The sequence below is a fragment of the Oreochromis aureus genome, linkage group 3, assembly GCF_013358895.1.
Source record: "Oreochromis aureus strain Israel breed Guangdong linkage group 3, ZZ_aureus, whole genome shotgun sequence".
In the NCBI taxonomy this organism is placed as follows: Eukaryota; Metazoa; Chordata; class Actinopteri; order Cichliformes; family Cichlidae; genus Oreochromis; species Oreochromis aureus.
In genome coordinates, this window is record NC_052944.1 from 2,845,789 (window position 1) to 2,852,240 (window position 6,452).

The following is a 6,452-nucleotide window of genomic DNA, read 5'->3' on the forward strand; positions in this document are numbered from 1 at the left end:
TCTGTCAGGAGAGATTTCATCACTGTTCATCTCCTTCAGGTTGTTGATGACTCTCTGGATGGTTCCTGGACTGATCTCTGTCTGACCCAGCAGGCCTACTAAGAGTCTCTGGTTGGACTCCAGACAGAGGCCATGAAGGAAGCGAACAAACAGGTCCAGGTGGCCATTTTTACTCTGGAGGGATTTCTCCATGGCTCTCCTCAGAAATACATCAAGTGATTGGAGATCTTTGTTATCAAAAACACTGGAAATCATCGTGGTCAAAGATTTTAGTTTAAGGAAGTCCTCCAGCACCTCTGTCTTCCTGTTGGTGTGACAGTGGAACATGTAGACAGCAGCCAGAAACTCCTGAATGCTCAGATGAACAAAGCAGTAGACTGGTTTCTGGAAGATCACACACTCTCTTTTGAAGATCTCTGTACAAACTCCTGAGTACACCGAGGCCTCTGTCACATCCAGACCACACTGCTCCAGGTCTTCTTGGTAGAACATGATGTTTCCTTTCTCCAGATGTTCAAACGCCAGCCTCCCCAGCTTCAGAAGAACTTCCCTGTCAGCCTCCGTCAGCTCCTGTGGACTCGTCTCATGTCCCTCGTGGTACTTGTTCTTCTTCCTCTTTGTCTGAACCAGCAGGAAGTGTGAGTACATGTCAGTCAGGGTCTTGGGCAGCTCTCCTCTCTGCTCTGTAGTCAACATGTGCTCCAGAACTGTAGCAGTGATCCAGCAGAAGACTGGGATACTACACATGATGTGGAGGCTCCTGGATGTCTTCATGTGGGAGATGATTCTGCTGGACAGCTCTTCATCACTGAATCTCCTCCTGAAGTACTCCTCCTTCTGGGCGTCAGTGAAGCCTCGTACTTCTGTTAGCCTGTCAACACATGTAGGAGGGATCTGATTGGCTGCTGCAGGTCGGGAAGTTATCCAGACGAGAGCCGAGGGAAGCAGATTCCCTGGATGAGGTTTGTCAGCAGCTGGCTGACTGATGACTTCTGTGTGACATCAGACAGCAGCTTCCTGTTGGTGAAATCCAATGAAAGTCTGCTTTCATCCAGGCCGTCAAAGATGAACAAAAGCTGAGAGACAGCCAGCTTCTCTGCTGTGACCTTCTGTAATGTTGGATGGAAAACATGGAGCAGCTCCAGAAGACTGTACTGCTCATCTCTGATCAGGTTCAGCTCCCTGAATGAAAGCAGAACCACCACACTGACATGTTGGTTCTCCAAGCCCTCTGCCCAGTCCAGAGTGAACTTCTGCACTGAGAAGGTTTTTCCAACACCAGCCACGCCGTTGGTCAGAACCACTCTGATGGGTCTCTGTTGGTCAGGGAAGGCTTTAAAGATGTCCTGGCACCTGATTGGAGCGTCATGGAGGGCGTCCATCTTGGAAGCTGTCTCCAGCTGCCTCACCTCATGTTGGGTATGAACCTCTTCACTCTGTCCCTCTGTGATGTAGAGCTCAGTGTAGATCCTGTTGAGGAGGGTTCTACTTCCTGTTTCATCACTTCCTTCAGTCACACGTTCACATCTCCTCCTCAGACTGATCTTATGTTCATCTAAAACCTCCTGCAGACCAACATCTGCTGAAAGAAAGAAAAACAGAAAGAAAACTCTTCAATGTCTGAACAACACAAGAAGTCCAGTTTTCAGAAATGAGTCCATCAGCAGACAGATGTTCAGTCTTACTTTGTACACAGCTGCTCTGACTGGCTGTCTGCAGTCCAGCTCTGCTTCTGGATCTTTCTCCACACTGTGCAGAAGCTCTGATGGTGACACAGAAAAGTCAAAGTGGAGATACTTCTGTCCACCTTTGATTAGACTCATTATAAAAAGGAAACAAAGTTTGAACACAGTCATGTTTCCAGTTCACTGACTTGCATTTATTCCATGGACACTCACTCTAACCTGAACCACAGCTACAACCCAACATTGTTGAGGCCTCATCTCCTCCTTTCCTGACTGTAGAGCTTAAATATGCAACAACCAACAAATAAAGAATTTGGTTCATTTCAAAGAAATTCACATGGTGACCAAGTAAAGTAACCGTAGTAAAGGAGACAACATCCCGTTGATGGTGGGATTATTTTAAAGATTTGCTTTAGTCACGTCACCAAATGCAGTTGAACCACCCGTGGATCCATGTTTGACCATCTACCACTCTGAGCTCTGCTTTTTAATCATTTTATTATTATCATCATTCATTCATTCATTCTTTGGAGGGGGGCTATTTCCTAATGCTGCCCTAATAAGGTGATGTTCAAGGGGAAATATAACAGAAACTCTTTCAGTGTTATTCATGAATAAATTAACAGATAAACTGTGAAGAAGAAGAAAACTGAGATTTAAAGGAGAGAGTGAGAAACTTGATCATCCATCCTCATAATCCATGTTTCTCAGTATCTGCTGTGACCATCCTGCAGTAATAACTACAAGTCTACATTTCTGTGACTGTTGATCAATCACAGCAGGAATCTGAGCTCATCTCTGCACACAGAGCAGCTTCAGCTCTGGGATAAACTGCTCGCTTCACGTCCTTCTCAGCTCACAGACACTCATCCTGATATTTTCCTTTAACGTTTGATGGTATAATTCATCTGAGTTTACACTTAATCTGCATAAATACAGAAAAACAGACCCAAACACCATAAACCATCAGTTTCACCATGTAGAATATGTTGTTGTTCCCTTGCTTTTAATTCAGAGAAAAACTCTGATTTTGATTTTCTCTGTTCTCTTTGCCACAGCCCATCCCAGCAGCAGCTGAAGCAGCTGACTGTCACAACACTGAACAACCTGGCTGGCACACATGTTAATGTTAGCCATTTAAATATTAGCAGTTAGCTGAGGCCACAAGAAGAAGAGGCCCTAGAAGAACGATGGATGATAAGATTAGATTTTCAAGACTAGGCAGAGACGTGTTTTCCTTTACTGTCTCTTACAGAGGAGGGAGCAGATACCAGACGAGGTCACGGAGGTACGGGGAGGATTCGCAGCAGACAGCAAGACTGCCACGTCCATGCGAGAGAGCGATGGCTACGATAATCTCTGTTTTTGTCTCACTATATAATGTTGTACAGCCCATTTGAGGGTTCTCCTCTCTGTGAACCAGATGCTTGATTTCACACAGAGGTCTACAGCGCTGTGTAAACTTGTAATTTCAACTGCCAAAGCAAATTAAATCTTTTTAAATGTAAAATAGAAAACCCAAACCCAGATAACTAGAAGGGTCGCATCAGGAAGCATCAAACACATGGATCCATCTACTGCTGCAACCCCTGTGGAAATAAGGGAGCCTCCCAAAGGACCTTTAGCCCATAGCCACATTAGCAGTCTGCTAAGCTAGAATTAAGGTAGCTGTTAGCTGCTATGGCTAATAAAACAGCGAGGCAACAAACGTTATGGTTGTCCTGTTGGTCTGTAACATTATCATAGATGGAGTTAATTTAACAGGAAAACAGTTCTTTATGTTTCTCTCACAGAACCTGATTGAACAGCATCAATGACACAGAAACAGGATCAGCCTACATCACCAACTGAATTTGATCAGTTATGGAACGATTTACCTCGACAGGCTCCTTCACTCGCTGCTTTTAAACCTCCTTTAAAACACACTTTTACTCCCTGACCTTTGACCCAGTGTCACATGTTGACTCACTACCTCAGACAGCTTAAAAATAGTCTTTTTGTTTTTTGGTGCTGTCTAAAAGAACCGTAAAATATCTGTCCTATTTACAGTTATGTTCATATATTTTTGTACTACATCAGGAAACTCAAAAATATAGTTTGTAATGTTTTAATCCTTATTTTCAAAACTGTTTTTGTCATTTTTCTTGTCCTATTGCATCAAAAATCATTATTTACACTGAATAAATGAGTCAGCAGCTCTCTTACATTGTTGCTGCAGGTTCATTACTGAACACTGGAGGTTCTCCTTTGGACCGGTCACTCCTCACAGACACACAGCTGGATGCTGCAGATCCTGCTCCATCCTCTTCCTCCATCTTCTTGATGTCAGGGTGGAGTTAGTCTGAGAGGTAAACACACACACTCAGAGGTGCTGTTGTACTGGAAGCATCACACTGACGGGTTTCTAAAGTTCTCATTGATCATTTCATGGAGTTTCTGTGGTAAACACTGTCCTGTGACGTATGTGTTATGGTGAGGGTCATGAGGGCTAACCAGCCCCACTCCTTACTCCTCATATTTCAGCCTGAAGCACAAGAACAGCCTCAACCTAACCAGGAGGCTGTAACCTCAAAGGGACTTCATGGTTAGAAATAAAGGTTCAATGAAATGAAGCAGATCATAAAAACATGAGTTCCAACTTTAAAGGAAGCATCCACACGATGACGGCACAGCAGAGGAGCACTTTCTCTAACACACTGATTCAGTTCCACTGACACAAGGACACACACAGGAAGGCGCACACACACAAGCCTTTATAAGAAACAACACAATCATCTGCGCTTGTCAATCCAAGTCCTTAGCCCATGAGCCCGCGGTATCACACCACAGATATTCCCTTACTTTGAAAAAATAAAGACAGTTTTCAGAACAGACCTGATGTTTCTGCTACAGCCTGTTTACCAATATAATCAATATCAGATATCAGAGCAACAGAAACCTCGGTGATCAGGACGCTGGGACTGAGAACAGGAAGTGGCTCAAACGTCACAGTTTCATAACGTCAGCCTGAACTCCACTCACGGAGTTTCTGTCGCCATTGTAGTTTTTAAAGTCCCGTGATAAAGTCTGTGAAGGTTCTCAGTCATCCAGGTCATCGTAGTCAAAGGAGTTAGCAAAGAAAAGCGTCTGGACTTCTTTAAGTTGCTTGAAGACGTTTCACCTCTCATCCGAGAAGCTTCTTCAGTTCTAAGGTCAAATGGCCGAGAGTCCCAGATTTAAACCCAGTGGGAGTATCCCCCCAAAGAGGGACAAAGGACCCCCTGATGATCCTCTAATCACATGAGCCAAGGTGTGAAAGTGGGTGTGGGACCTAATCAGCCAGGGTTTCGGGTGAGCTCATTGTGAAACCTGGCCCCACCTTGTCATGTGAATTCCTGAGGTCAGATGGCCCAGGATGTGAGTGGGCATTAAGGCGTCTGGGGAGGGAACTCAAAACTGGATTATAGATGGCAGACAGTTGGTGTCGTAAACCACCGCCTCTGTTCAAAGATGGTCGCTCAGAGTGGACATAGATGGCCTCTTTCACTCCTCTTTCAAACCATCTGTCCTCTCTGTCCAATATGTGAACATTGGCATCCTCGAAAGAAATCTGGGACTCTCTGCCATTTGACCTTAGAACTGAAGAAGCTTCTCGGATGAGAGGTGAAACGTCTTCAAGCAACTTAAAGAAGTCCAGACGCTTTTCTTTGCTAACTCCTTTGACTCCCGTGATAAAGGCGGGTCTTTCTGTGACTCCGCACGCTCATTGGCTAATAGCTCGAGATTGACACATCGTTATCCAATGAGCGTGCGGGAACTTCCGACATAAAGTTGTTTCCTTTGAAAAACCAAAGTCTGATTATTTTTGCCTCCACTGACGGAGCCTGTTGTTCCCGCCACAGAGACACAGTAATGTCAGAGCGGTGTTAACACTCACCCTGCCTCAGCACAGCTCTCACTCTCCTCCTGCTCTCTCACACTAAACGGAGGCTCAGCTAAACTCACTTCCTCTCTACTTACAGGAAACCAGCGCTCAGAGGAGCCGACCGGCCTCACATTTCACCCACAGACACGAACAGCGTGGAATTATTTTATGTCATAAGAAGAAACATATTCATGTTAACACTCACCTGCCTCAGCTCCACCTTCCTCCTCCTGCTGCTCTGAACGGAGGCTCAATACTTTCACTTTCACTGCTGCTCCCTAAACACAGAGGATGCTGGGACTTGTAGTTTTTTTTTCCTTCCGGTGCGGTCTTCCTCTTTGTTTGTTTGTGTTTATGTTCAAGTTATTTCGATCATGTAAACATCAACAGAACACGTGAAGCCACACAGAGTTTGTATGTCGAGGTGGGTAGGAGGGTTTGAGGGTTTGGGGAGGGGTCAGAGGGAAGAGGTCTTGGCAGTTGCAGGATCTCTAACATTAGAATCTAAAAATGTGTCTCATATAGGTGTTATTTTGGTACTTTACACGTCACACAGTTTCGACAACTCCTTATATGGTACAAGTTCCTCTTTTCTTTCTGGCTTCCCGTATTTATTAATATACTTGTATAGCTCTACACTAACTTCCTGTTTTTCAGTCTGGCTGAGCACTTAGTTTGTGAGTCAAAAGTGGCCTTGCTTTACAAACCTTCATTATTAAAGTACATAAAACTGTCACAGTCCCCGTGTCTCTCTGGTTGGCTCACGCTGGCTACAGGTTTTGTTGTTGTTCGTTTTTTTTTTTTTGTCTCTCCTCCTCCTCTCTGCCTGGGTGGAGCTCGTTACGGGCTCTCGCTCTTGGCCC

At 44.8% G+C, this 6,452-nt stretch overlaps 1 long non-coding RNA gene across 2 annotated transcripts; it reads right to left on the reverse strand.

Moving 5' to 3' along the window:
* Positions 1-1,527: 1,527 nt before the first annotated feature.
* On the reverse strand, positions 1,528-5,849 carry LOC120438744. 2 transcript variants are annotated; one of them, XR_005612095.1, is made up of 4 exons: positions 5,795-5,849; positions 3,891-4,026; positions 1,686-1,762; positions 1,528-1,582 (listed from the first exon to the last, which is right to left on the reverse strand). It is a non-coding gene; the product is annotated as an uncharacterized LOC120438744 (long non-coding RNA). The 2 variants fall into 2 exon arrangements; XR_005612096.1 differs by lacking the exon at positions 5,795-5,849 and adding an exon at positions 5,602-5,788.
* Between the last annotated feature and the right edge of the window lie 603 nt (positions 5,850-6,452).